The sequence below is a fragment of the Dermacentor albipictus genome, chromosome 3, assembly GCF_038994185.2.
Source record: "Dermacentor albipictus isolate Rhodes 1998 colony chromosome 3, USDA_Dalb.pri_finalv2, whole genome shotgun sequence".
NCBI classification, from domain to species: Eukaryota; Metazoa; Arthropoda; class Arachnida; order Ixodida; family Ixodidae; genus Dermacentor; species Dermacentor albipictus.
The window spans coordinates 29,807,699-29,820,219 of record NC_091823.1 but is presented as its reverse complement, the minus strand read 5'-3'; the positions used below and the strand labels follow the sequence as shown (position 1 = coordinate 29,820,219).

At 47.5% G+C, this 12,521-nt stretch overlaps 1 protein-coding gene and 1 long non-coding RNA gene across 3 annotated transcripts in view; one reads left to right on the top strand and one right to left on the bottom strand.

Annotated features, from left to right (window-relative positions):
• LOC135909689 (uncharacterized) overlaps positions 1-10,553 on the bottom strand; it is a 110,462-nt gene extending 99,909 nt beyond the window's left edge. Inside the window, exon 1 of the long non-coding RNA XR_010566769.1 lies at positions 10,252-10,553. This is a non-coding gene — a long non-coding RNA (uncharacterized lncRNA). The remainder of the gene's footprint in view (positions 1-10,251) is intronic.
• Positions 1-12,521, top strand: part of LOC135909687 (cell adhesion molecule Dscam1-like) — a 301,290-nt gene that overhangs the window by 196,042 nt on the left and 92,727 nt on the right. The window lies entirely within an intron of this gene.

Below are 12,521 nucleotides of genomic sequence, written 5' to 3'. Positions count from 1 at the left end.
CCAACGGGCTGTGCACAGAGCGGAGAACGCGCGGCGACCACCCGAAGCGGCGCCGGGAGGCAGGCAGGCAGGCAAAATTACTCCCGGATGATGCGAGACATCCAAGGAGTCACGCCTGGTCGGTCGTCGATCACGGCGTGCGAGAAAGCACAACAGCGAAAACGACAAAAGAACGGCGACGAGGCCGGAACGAGAGGCCGCATGTAATCTAATCAAAAGGCACGCGACTTGCCGTCTGCTGCCACTGCTGCTGCCGCTGCTGCTGCTGATGCCGCCAGTGCACATGAGAGGGCTAAGGGTAGTAGAGGAAGAAGGGATGGCGCACCACTTCAACTTCTTTCCGGTAGACGGCGCCTATGTCCCATTCAGACCCACTGCTCACTATCTCACTCCCCCTCCCTTTTCCAACCCCTTTCTCCATCCCTATGTTCTTCTGGACGGACGAAGGAAGGGACAGCAGTAATGGAATTACGCCGTGAGAGGAGTAAGCTCGCTGGCCGTGAGGAGGCGATGGGAGGAGAAGGAGGAGGAAGCACGGACAACGCGCGCCTTCGGGAGTGGCCGCATGCAAATGCAACGCACTTTACGCCTGATTGATCGCCGGCCCGCGGGACCGCGTTTTACGGCCATAGGCGGCAAGGACCTAACCCTCTCTCATCTGCTGTCTGTGCCTCGTCGCAGCAGCAGCACTCAAGTTGGTGAACCATACCGTGCGAGCCGGCGTTCTCCCGCGCCATCAGCGTCCCCCAAACCCTCTCTCGTCCACCTTCACGCACTCTGTAGGTCATCTTCGCAGCGAGCACAAACGACATTTTACGCCACAGTGGCGCCGCTGCCGCGGCGTGAAAAGCCACGCATCCGAGAAGGAGCATTACGACTACATAGTGATCAAGACTAGTCAGTCGAGGAGAAAAGTGATGTCATTTTTGCTGACTGCTGTATTCTGTTGGGCCGTCCTTGCACTGTTACTGCTGAGAAATCCATGCGCGTACGGTTCGCTGTATTTGCAGATTGAGTTCTAAAGTCAGAAAAAAAGGAAAACGTAACAAAAGAAAGGGAGGAGCAGGAAGGGAGGTTGGATGAAAGAAAAGTGAGGGAGCAGAGATTCGATAGAGCGCCGAGTTAATGGTTTGCAAGTTAAGCCATTAGCGGTAACAAATTAGCGCTGGGAAGCGTGAATTTGTTACGAAAGCGAAGCTTTTCTTTGCGAACTTCACCATGTTTTATGACCATGGCTGCTGCGGCCTGGCTGTTGCCGAATAGGCCAACCCATCACAGCGGAGAACACGCACGCCGCTGGCTTCCTTGAACCACCACCTGATGGCGCTCGCCTCGGCGCATCCGCGGCAGCGGTGGCGCCGGCCGTGCGGAGGAAATTTTAAAAGAACCAGAAAGCTCACCTTTGCGCATCCGCGGCAGCGGTGGCGGCATTACATTAGCCTCTCTACAATGCCTGAATGAAGCCTTCGGTGCCACTTTGTGTGGCCATTCAAAAAAGGAAAACTCTTTTATTTTGACTCTTTATGCACTCACAGAAAGCTTCGCTGCATATGCAGGGTGTCTTTCTTTTTTAAAGGCGAAAGCCTTTCTAGGCTCATGGTGAAGTTTGTGTCAACAGACTTGATCGCCAGTGTCCGCTGAAGCGTCATCACGCCATATGAAGACAGATTAAAGATAGATTAAAGAATAAAAAATGATTGATAGTGACAATTAGTGAATGACAACGTTATGATAGAGATCGGTAGAAGTTAATAATGAGTAGTAATGACTAATACTGATCAATAATGACTTAATAATTACTAATCGCTCCCAAATGATCTATATGTCTAACTATGGTTTGTAATGACCACAATTGATCAGAAATGTCTAGTAATTAGTAGTAATGACTAAAGTGACTACTAATGGCTTGTAATTATTAATAAATGACCAATATGTCTAACGACGGCTTGTAAGGACCACGATTGGTTGCAAATGACGAAAAATGCTTACTAGTGAGCAGTAATAACTAACAATGACTGAAATGACTTGTAGTGAGTAGTAATGACTATGACATGACCAATATGTCTAACGACAACTTGTAACGACTACAATTAATTAGAAATAACTAAAAATGCTTAGTAATGACCAGTGATGACTAATAATCACTGAAATGACTTGTATTGACTACTAATGACTGCGAAATGACCAATGTGTTTAACGGCGAATTGTAACGACTACAACTGATTAGAAATGGCTAAAGATGCTTAGTAATGAGCAGCAATGACTAATAATGACTGAAATTACTTGTAAGAAGAAAAAGAGAAGAGGAAAAGAGAACGAGACGAATGATAAGAGGAGGAAGACTAGGCTTTCGCCGTTCACCTACTAAGAGAGATCTTAAAAGACCCCGTAATTTTTTTTGGCTGCACCAAATTGTTTTAAAGATTACCTATGGCAGACAGCACACTTTTAATCCTTGATCTGAATTAGTCGATGAGGCGGCCATTACTTCTACGAGAAATCGAAGTGGTTAACTTAATAATTAACTTAATTACACTAATAAACGTCTTAATTAGTTTAGGTCACATATCTCAATCTACAAAATATAGCCGCTCAGTTCGCACGGCGTGTCCATTTGGAACGAATTCTCTGCACTGCACCACTCTCAAGATAGTATTTTTAAAACGTCCGACCAAATGCATTGGTGTTCCAGTTACTTTTGTGCTTCAATGCAGAAAACAGCGGTTTCTTAAATTCAGCGGCGTTCAATTTGACATTAATGCTTTCGCACTGGCATTCATAAGAAGTGCTTAGGTGCTCTCGGATTTTTTTATTACACCCTCAGGTCGAGATGCATTAAATAGGACAGTGGTTGAGTGTCAAGCTGCTAAAGATATTTATTCATAGTTCGGGTTAAGTCTAATGGTGACTGTAGGCCTACTTACTACGATTTCCTACAGTGTCACCAGTTTTAAGATGTCCGACTTTAATACATGCATGTAAGGCGGTTCCATTTCAGCTGTTATTTCCCGAAAAGCCTTCGTTACACACTGTTATGCAAAACAAACATGTAACGCCTAGGTATGCCCTATCGTGGCACTATTTGGGGCCAGGTATCTCGAAAGTGGTGTTGCAGTTTCTCGGTTCCAACCAAACAAACATGCTTCGAGCATTTATGTGGCCTCAATTTCACAACTGCTATCAATGTTGCCCGAGGTAACTGATCTTGAAGTCAATTGGTAAAGCTACGTTTTTTAGCGAGTCGCAAATTATGATGCGATCAGGGGCGTAGCCAGGGGGGGGGGCTTATGGGGCTTCAGCCCCCCCCCCCGAAATTTTTTCGGGCTGTCCATATACCACCGACCAAAGCGACCCCCGGCGCCGGAAATCACTCTGGATTTTGTCTAGAATGCCTTTTTGACGCTCGAAAAGACATTTAACCGCGAAGATTGCGAACTCGGGCTGGATTTTGTGGCAACGCCCATACACCGGGAGGCACATAACGCCAAGCAGTCCCATTCGAGCACAAAGTTTCAAGGGCGCTTTGATGGTGAGCGAGCTCGCCGCGGCATCTCACTGAGGCCACGGAATCTATGGAGCGCATGGATATCAATTGCGAAACTTTATGGGTATAAATGTCATAAGCTCTTGATGTGAAAGGTGCATTGACATTTCCAAATTTATGCTTTAGATTTTCAATTGCTGGACTTTGTGGGTTTAACGTTGTTATAAACATTTGACGCCAAAGTTCCATTGATTTTCTAAAGTCTTACATCGGAACATACAACGAGACAAGCCAAATCAACACACTAGCAGACGAGTTGACAAAGCACGCAGCGAAGTCCAATGAGACGAAGCGTTGGGGTGGTTCATTTGTGCCGTCATGTCACATAAAAAAAATCAACATTTTTTTTAACCTACGCCAGAACATCCATGTCAAGACACTAAAGCCAGCCAAAGTAACTACGTTCTTATTTATTTTTTCTACTTTGACTTTTATTCGCGAGGACACAGTGAGCCTGTTCAATTTTTTTTTGTTCTCGCTACCCTATCCGCAGGCTGCCAGAGCCAGCCAGAGCGCATACGTTTTTCTCGTATGGCACCGACCACCGCGCGGTGCACTTCGGTCAGCGTTCGGTTTGCTCTGGTCGAGGGGATTTTCACCTGGCAGAGTTTTGGACGCTTTCTGGCTAGCAGACGAGAAAAAAAAAAACAATGGTCACTCGCCGCCATCACTGTGGGGACTCGAAGGATTGCACCGCGTTCCTTGAGCGGAACCTTTCCGGAAAGTCTTGATTCGCCGGTGTAGGATACTGAACAGTATGCGTATGGTTCTCAGTGGACCAAGCGTCTCATGTTTTCTTCGGTATTCCTTCCTTAGCCCCATTATGTGCCCGAAGTAGGCATTCGATTCTGGCCATCACACTTTCCTATGCATTTTCTTTTTCATTTCGGTGCCTCCGCCCCACAGAAAAAAAATACATTGTTGCGGCGCAGCGAATTGTCGCATGGTGAAAGCTCGATTTTGATACTTCTTTTGCGGAAAGTAATGGGCGACGGGACGCTTCAGTTGCCGGATACGTTTACTATATTACTGCGAAAGCAATTTTATGGACACTCCAGGCGCACTCCTGCCATCGCCCTCATGTTTCGTATAAAGTCCAAGGGCGATAACATCATGACCACGCGCTGCATGCTGTATGTGCGAGTGAAAGCGTAGGAGGGGAGGTCGAATAGGTGAGCCGACGATGGTGGCTCAGTCTTGTGTGCGCAAAGGAGAAAAGCGGGGAGCAAGCGCGCCGCCTTCCGTCGCGCGCAATACATCGGGGGAGTGGATGGAATGGGGGCGAAATCTAGGATTCTGTGAATCTATGATTGTTCAACATGTTTATTTGCCTTGTTTGACGCAGCATATACAGTTACTTTTTCTTAGATACATAGACTCATTGGAGACTTATACATATACTTAAATATCTTGTTGCGAGGTTTTGTGTATACATGCAGTGAAGTTTGTTTCCAGTGACACTTTTTTGTCCTTTATCAAGCCGTATTTTTGCATTTGTATATCCCATTGTATATTTGCATTTCTAATGTACGAGGGCGAGTCAAATGAAAGTGAGCCTACCCTAACCGTGCAATAATGGTTCGGTTCATTATCTGCGAGGCATGCGCGTAGAACAACGGCATGTCTCATTTACAAATGTGACATGCAGGTGTGAAGATAAATGTTCTTTAATGCTCTCATACACTGGGTTGAATATGGTTGCGTCATATAATAGACACTTCAAAAAGTTGAACAGCTCGGTGTCACGGAGTTTTTGACAGCTGAAGGTGTTTCCAAAACAGAAATTAATCGCCGTATGGCTGCCGTGTACGTTGAACACTGCATTTAATTGACCACTGTGAAGCGTTGGAGCAAACGGTTCAAAGGACGTTGCAAAGACATTCCAAGACCGGGCCAAAACCATCGTGCAATCACTTCCCACACAATTTCAAGGGTTCATGAGCTGATGAAACAAGAACGGAGGATAAGCATCGATGAACAGGCAGACCATGTGAACATCAGTCACGGTTCGGTTCACGCCATAATTCATGACCTTCTCGGTTATCAGCTCTTTGGTGCACAATGGATCCCCAAGATTTTGATCCATCGCGAGAAGACGGAGAAGTTTCGCGCTGCCTTGACTCATCTGATCGGGTATCACAATGAGGATGATGACTTCTTGTTTGCAGTTCTGATCGGGGACGAACCTTGGTGCCACTACTACGAGCCTGAAACAGGACGGGAAAGCTTACAGTGGAAACATTCGAATTTACCACGCCCAAAGAACGCAAAGGCTATCATTTCCACTGGAAAGGTGTTGTTGACTTTTTTTTTCGATCGTCAGGGTCCATTACTGATAGAATTTGCTAAATTTTGAGGGGCTATCAATTGTTTCCGATATTGTGAAAGGCCAGAAAGGCAGCGTGTCGCAATCAAGAACGAACAACGTGGAAAATTGACGAATGGGGTCATCTTGTTCCACGACAATGCCTGTCCCCACGTCGCTTATATGGTTAATATAAAACTGGCAAACTTCAAGTAGGAAACGCCGCAACATCCGCCATACAACTCAGACCTGTCACCTTGCGACTTCTACAGTTGGGGGCAACAGAAAAAACAGCTTAAGGGAACCAGATACAGACTTTTTGAAGAAGCAACCCAAGGAGTTTTATAAGACGGGAATCACTTGACTCGTTAGTCAATGGGACAAAGATCTAAATTCTCATGAAGACTACTTTTAAATAAAGTACCCCGTTGTTGGCTCACATTCATTTGACTTGCCCTCGTATATTTTGCAAAACTCCTGCTTTTTATACGTGCTCTCTGTCGCGACTATAACTTCTGTGCAATTACTCACGATACACGACAGGGGACAGCTACTCCTGCGTAATACATAGGAACAAACGACAGCGTCAGTGAGATTTTTCACTGGCCATTGCATATATACAAGAATGTAAGCACGGTTCTTCAATGACAAAGTTTCATTTATATATTTGTCCTCAACTTGTTCAGTTCATTGCCTTTTAATTTTTCATATCAGCGGCATTCACTGCTTTCCTGGTTTCGAACTTATATAGGTCTCAAGTTCGTGTGATATTTTCTTTACTTAATAAATAGACAGAAATATGGAAGCGTTGATATCAGTTATCTTGGGCAAAATTTTTGGCACGTACAAGTATATTCTTTTATGAAAAAATGCATATTTTATTGCTTTGACAGTGCGCAGCGTTCAAGAATTCGTTTGCAGCATCTTTGGCAATGACAATGCAGTTATTATTCATGCATTTGATCCCTCGACAAATTGTTTAAGAGGAAGCTTTAGCTCGGGCGCAATCCGACGCGGCTTATTCAATTACTTGTAAAACGCAGAAACGCTTTTCTGAGATAATCCTTCTAATCGCTTTTATTGAAATTGGTTGCATTTGAGTGAAAAAGTTAAATGCTTGTGTCTGTTGGAAACAGAACTTCGATTTAGGGCCTGAATATTGTTTAAAATATTTTGAAAAATTCGAAAGTTTGAAAAAATAGAAGCACGACGTTTACAAACTACTAGCATGAAGCATAATAGCATAATAGCATGAAGAACAGATATTGTGGTTCTGTAAACGGCATCTATTATAACACTCAAAGCGGACAAGTTTGCTATGTCAATTTGTATCTTACGTGAATTGGTTACGTTGTGTACAAGGGTTCTGCAAAAGCCGTATTTCCACAATACTAAATTTTATTGACATTCAAGTGTAACATATCTATTTTGCCCGCTGTAAATGTACTATTAGATGCAATTCACAGAATTGTGATATCATTTCTCATTGTTGAGTCACGGAGTTTTAAACTTGATAGTTTCGTTTTCTGAAAATTTTCGATTTTGGCCAATTTTTACTAAGTAATTGACCACCTAAACGAAAAATTCGAAACCACCAGTCCCTAGAATTAAACTTTTTCTTTTAAATGCAACAAACCTCCTCAATATTGGTGAAGTGGTTGTAGGGAAAAACGATTTCCTCTTCTACATGTATTTAAATAGGAGCACCCGAGCTATATATATATATATATATATATATATATATATATATATATATATATATATATATATATATATATATATATATATATATATATGTGTGTGTGTGTGTGTGTGGGGCCAGTGGCGTAGCCCCCCCCGAACAAAATTTCTGGCTACGCCACTGGATGCGATGCATGACTGATGTCTTCCTCTATACGGCTGGGAATGCGGAACATTTAGGGGTGAGTGCGAAAAGAAATAATTATAAGACACCGGCCCAGAAAGATGTTGTGCCATACTGAGAACCTGTCCACTCTTACCAAACGCTTTCTGCTTGCTCTTTTCCATAATACTGCGCGCAGCTTGACCTGCGGTTAGTAGCGCGATACGCTTCGCCTCTGGCTACAGTACAGAGAAGAAAATAAAAACGAAGCTGTCACCAGCATTATGTTGTCCGTCTCCTACCTCCCCTTTCCCGCCTGTCATGTGTCGTCGTCAGAGCACACATATTTGCGCGCCGCACGCGCGCAATCCCTCGCCACGCTGGTGCGCACACAGAAGACGTGCCTGCCGCCCGCAGTCCCCGTCGCGGGCTGTGAGATGGGAGAGAGAGAGGGATAGAGAGATAGTAGCGGCCCTTCAACCGGGAGCCAGTTCGGCCTCGGGGGGCGGCGAGCGAGCTTTCGTCCATTCAGTCCGGCCAGTCGGTCGGTGTGCCCGCGAGAACAGGAGGAACATAGCTGGAGCTACAGGGGCGGGTGAGGGGTGAGCACGTAGAAGAGAGCGAAGCCAGTAACGGTCAGCCTAATCTGCTAATTATCGCCTGGGTCCCCCCCACGGGAGACGAGAGAGCGCGTCTCCCGCAGAAGGGCGACAGAGCAGAGCAAACGTTCCTCGCGCTCTCTCTCTCTCTCTCCCTTTTCTCTCGCGCCAACTCCACCACCAGCGGCGATGATTAGCGGCACCGGCGTCTCTCGAACGTCGACGGCAACGAGGAAGCGTCGGCGCCGCTGACGCCAGTGCCTTTCCCTTTTCAACCGCCCACGCCAGCGCGCTCGGAGCTGCAGTAGAGAAGCCGGGCAATTTCGAGCTCTCCGTTACGCCGTTCACGTCGGACCTGGGAGATTTGTACGTGAGCGCCCGCTCCTTCCACCCTTGGCACGCGCGCGGCGCTCAGAGCCGGGGCTCTCTGCTCGTTGCATATAGCACTGCAGCCGGAGAGAGAGAGAGAGAGAGAGAGAGAGAGAGAGAGAGAGAGAGAGAGTAGAGCAGGGGGAAGGCTGGCGGCACGGACGCTAACGATCCTTCATGGCCAACGCGTTCGCGGGCCCCCCTCGTTGTTTCGACGAGCCTCAGTCGGCGCTGCGAGAACTTGTCCCCTTTCGTTCTTCCCTGCCCGCTGTTGCACTTCTTGCACGTATTTCTTGCTTCTCGTAGTTTTTAGTTCTTTATCCACCGCACTTCTTTATCCTGCTTTCGCACGTTCTCGCGAATTTGCTGCCTGACGTGTTGTGCGCCGTGGCAGCGCGACGATGCGTGAAAGGAACAATTTCGCGGCAAGCGACGTGCCACGTGCAGGCTGGCAATATAATAAAAAAAAATGCAGGAGCACAGGAGAGGAGAAGGGTTGAGTAGTGAAATGCGGTGTGTCACCGTCGCCGGTGCCTCTAGGTGGCTGGGTATGCAGATAGCCCCCGCGGGCGCGAAGAAACCCGACACCCCGGCGACGTTGAGGGCTGCGCCGATAATTTGTCACCGCGCGAGCCTGGGCGCACGCGAGGCCCGCGCAACCCGTCATTTTGTCTCCACGTAGAGGTTAGCCATGCAGGTTCCAGCGTTATCTTGCGACTCGGCCAGTAGGCGTTCAGAGCACCGCACATCGCACTAACGTGGTGGGAAACTTGTACGGTGTTCACGGTTACTTGCCATATCGCATGTCAGCTCACTGACAACGCCGGTGTAATTTCTGTGCCGACCGACTGCGAGTAACTAGTTTCTTCATTCGCGTTAAGTGTAGTTTCCGAGCAGCGTGACGTCTACTTCAGCTTGCTGTTTTAGTGTCATTTCGCTCGGCAGCAGTTAGGATACGTCAAGCCTGGGGACAATCTACGTGGAAAGCGAGTTGGCAAGAGCACTGTAAACTGGGAATCTGGTTGTTTAGCACGCGGCAAGTAAATGAGCACAAGTAATCACCATCATGAGTAAATGCATTGCGTGTTTTGGACAGAAGCTCCAGACCTCCGCAATCCGACTGCGCAATTATGAGCGAGCATCATTGTGTGAGCGTGGCATCAACTATACAAACTAGACTATTTCTGCTTCTGTCATACTACGACCCTCTCTAATGCAACGTGAGCGCAACAGCCGCTAATAGATGCGAAGATGTCACACGAAACCTTACAGTGTCATCCAGGTTTCCAGAACTCTTGATTTCCTCGAATCAGTGCACAATGTCCATCAACCCCCCTCCCCCCCCCCCCAAATAAAATGATGCGAAATGAACGGCACGCCCTTGCGCAAGTACAAAATCAGAGTGCACGCATACAAGTGAACAGCTAGTTAAAGCTGTTTCCATCGCCGTTACACGTGAAATCGCGACGCTTGAGTTCCCAGGGACAGACATTAGGGCACATGTATTGGGGATCATATACAAGGATACGAGTTTACACGACCACCGAGGAACATTGGCGGCAGAACTACTCAACAGCACACATAATCTTACCTTAAGTACGACGTGGCGCGAAAACCCTTCAGGGGCCTGGCACAGATCCAGCTGTTCCAGGTACTTTCACCTTTCAGCGATAACAATGCCTGAGGCTTCCTCCCCTTTCGATAACTTCCGGAACTTCCTGGCACTCAACACCTGCTCGGCATCGCATGTTGCACCTTCCATAGCACACACTGGCCACTCGTTGTAAAAGCGATACCAAACTACGATCGGGAACGACTTTAAAAAGACAACCACGCAGCAAGCGACGCGAGCTGAAACACCGTCGGCTCACTGCAGCGAACTGTGGGCCGATTCGAAGAGGCGTCAAGATCTTGCGCGCAGATCATCGCGGGCCTGAAAAGTTACCTAGAGTAGGTTGCAGGCAGCCTGCCCCTGACGGCCGAGGTCGACCGTTGTAATCCCGCTTTCTGCAGTGTTGATGTGTTGCTTGTCTGGCTTCCAGTTAGAACGTGGGCCATGCGCATTACACGCAGCGGTGCCTCGGTGGCTGCGGTGTTTTGCTGCTGAAAACAAAGTCGCCGGTCATTGCGCCGTCATCAGTATGCGGCCACCGCGGCCGGGAATCAAACATGCCACTTCGTTCGGAGCAGCAGAGCGTCTTAGCCACAAAGCCACCGCGGTGGATGGCTAACGCTGTATGCCCGTCTACTCTCCTATGGAATATTTTTATTCCCTTGCCCCTCCCTATGTGAAGTATCTGGTATGTCAGTGGTCATGCGCACGCTTAAAACAAAAAAACTATGCCTTCTAATAAAGAGCTCTGGCCCTGGAGCTTTCAAAAGCTCACACGATTTCGTGCGGTTTTACGCAATTATGATACATACGGAAGTAACAAACAGGGAGCATGAATATTTTGAATGAGGAAGTGGCCCAGACATTTCCGTTGGTGAAGTGGTACTGCGCGTGAACTGAGTCCCGACATCGGTAACAGCACAGATTCCATACGGCTTTCATCATCAGCAAGAGGAGTCGACGCAGCAGCACGAGTTCCTTCCTCCATCTTTATTTCTTTTCCAGAATCTCTACTGAAAGTTTCGGCAGCTCCACATTTAGATAAAGGATGCATACCACCGCCCAAAGGTGTGAGTAAATCTATCATGTTTTTTTGTTGTCTCCGCCAATTCAAGGAATACCCTCCGCATAATAAGCTTCTGGGAAGATTGCTTTCTGCAAAGCAGGCGCCATTCGATTACTTCGATGCCGCGCACCGGTGTCGGAAACGGCGCGCTGTGCCGAAGGTAAGACGGCGCTCTTTCGCGAACTGCGCAAGCGTGAGTGCGAGAAAATAGGCGTCGTTCGGCGCCACCGGTGGCTGGAAGCAACCTGGCCACCTGTTACGCGAGTTTGTCCCATTCGCTTGCGCTCCCTAATTACTCCGGTTCGCTTTCCTTCGCTCGTCAACGTTAGGAAACGAATTGCATACGCCCCCCGCCCCCCTTCCGTTTCTTTTTTCGGACTGCGAAAAACAATAACATGTGCAATTCTTCTAAGGATGCCTTTCTTGAGTACTACTCTTGGGTGTGATACGCTACGACGGAGAAGTAACGGTGTAGACAAACAGGAATGCCTGAGGACTAATCCGGTAATGGAGGAATGGTGATGGAATGGACGGGTATTGTGAACATCCCTTGTGAAACGGGGTAGTGGCCGATGCCGCCAAGCTAGGTATTCGTATCGTCCTTCGGCGCTTTTCATCGGCCCTTAGGATCCACGGCTCGCATTATAAACCACCGAACCTGCCGAAAAACGGCCACGCTGTGAGCGACATCATGTGGCTCTGTGATCAACTATAACGCATTAGAAACTTTCCTCCGTTGTACGACTTTTCTCATCGAAGAAGTACATATCATACTTGCGCCACCTTTCAGAATCCCAACCCGATTTCCAGCGAGCCTGTTTCTCTCGAACAGCTGCAATAAGAATCTCAGTTGCCTGTAATGAAATCACATGTTTTAAAACGTTGCCCACCTGCCGTGGTCGTGGCTATGGCGTTGCCCTGCGAAGCTCGAGTCAAGTGTATACGATCCCGGCTGCGACGGCCGCAAATTCGATGGTAGCGAAATGCAAACGCGCTCTTGTGCTTATATTCGGGTGTATCGTTAAAGAAGCCGAGGTGGTCAAAAGTTAATCCGGAATACCCCTATATACGGCTTGCCTCAGACTCGTATTGTGATTCTGACACGTAAAATCCCAGAACTTTTTAAAACATTGCCCATACATGACAGGTCCCGTTTGACATTGCCCCTATATACTGCCTTCTA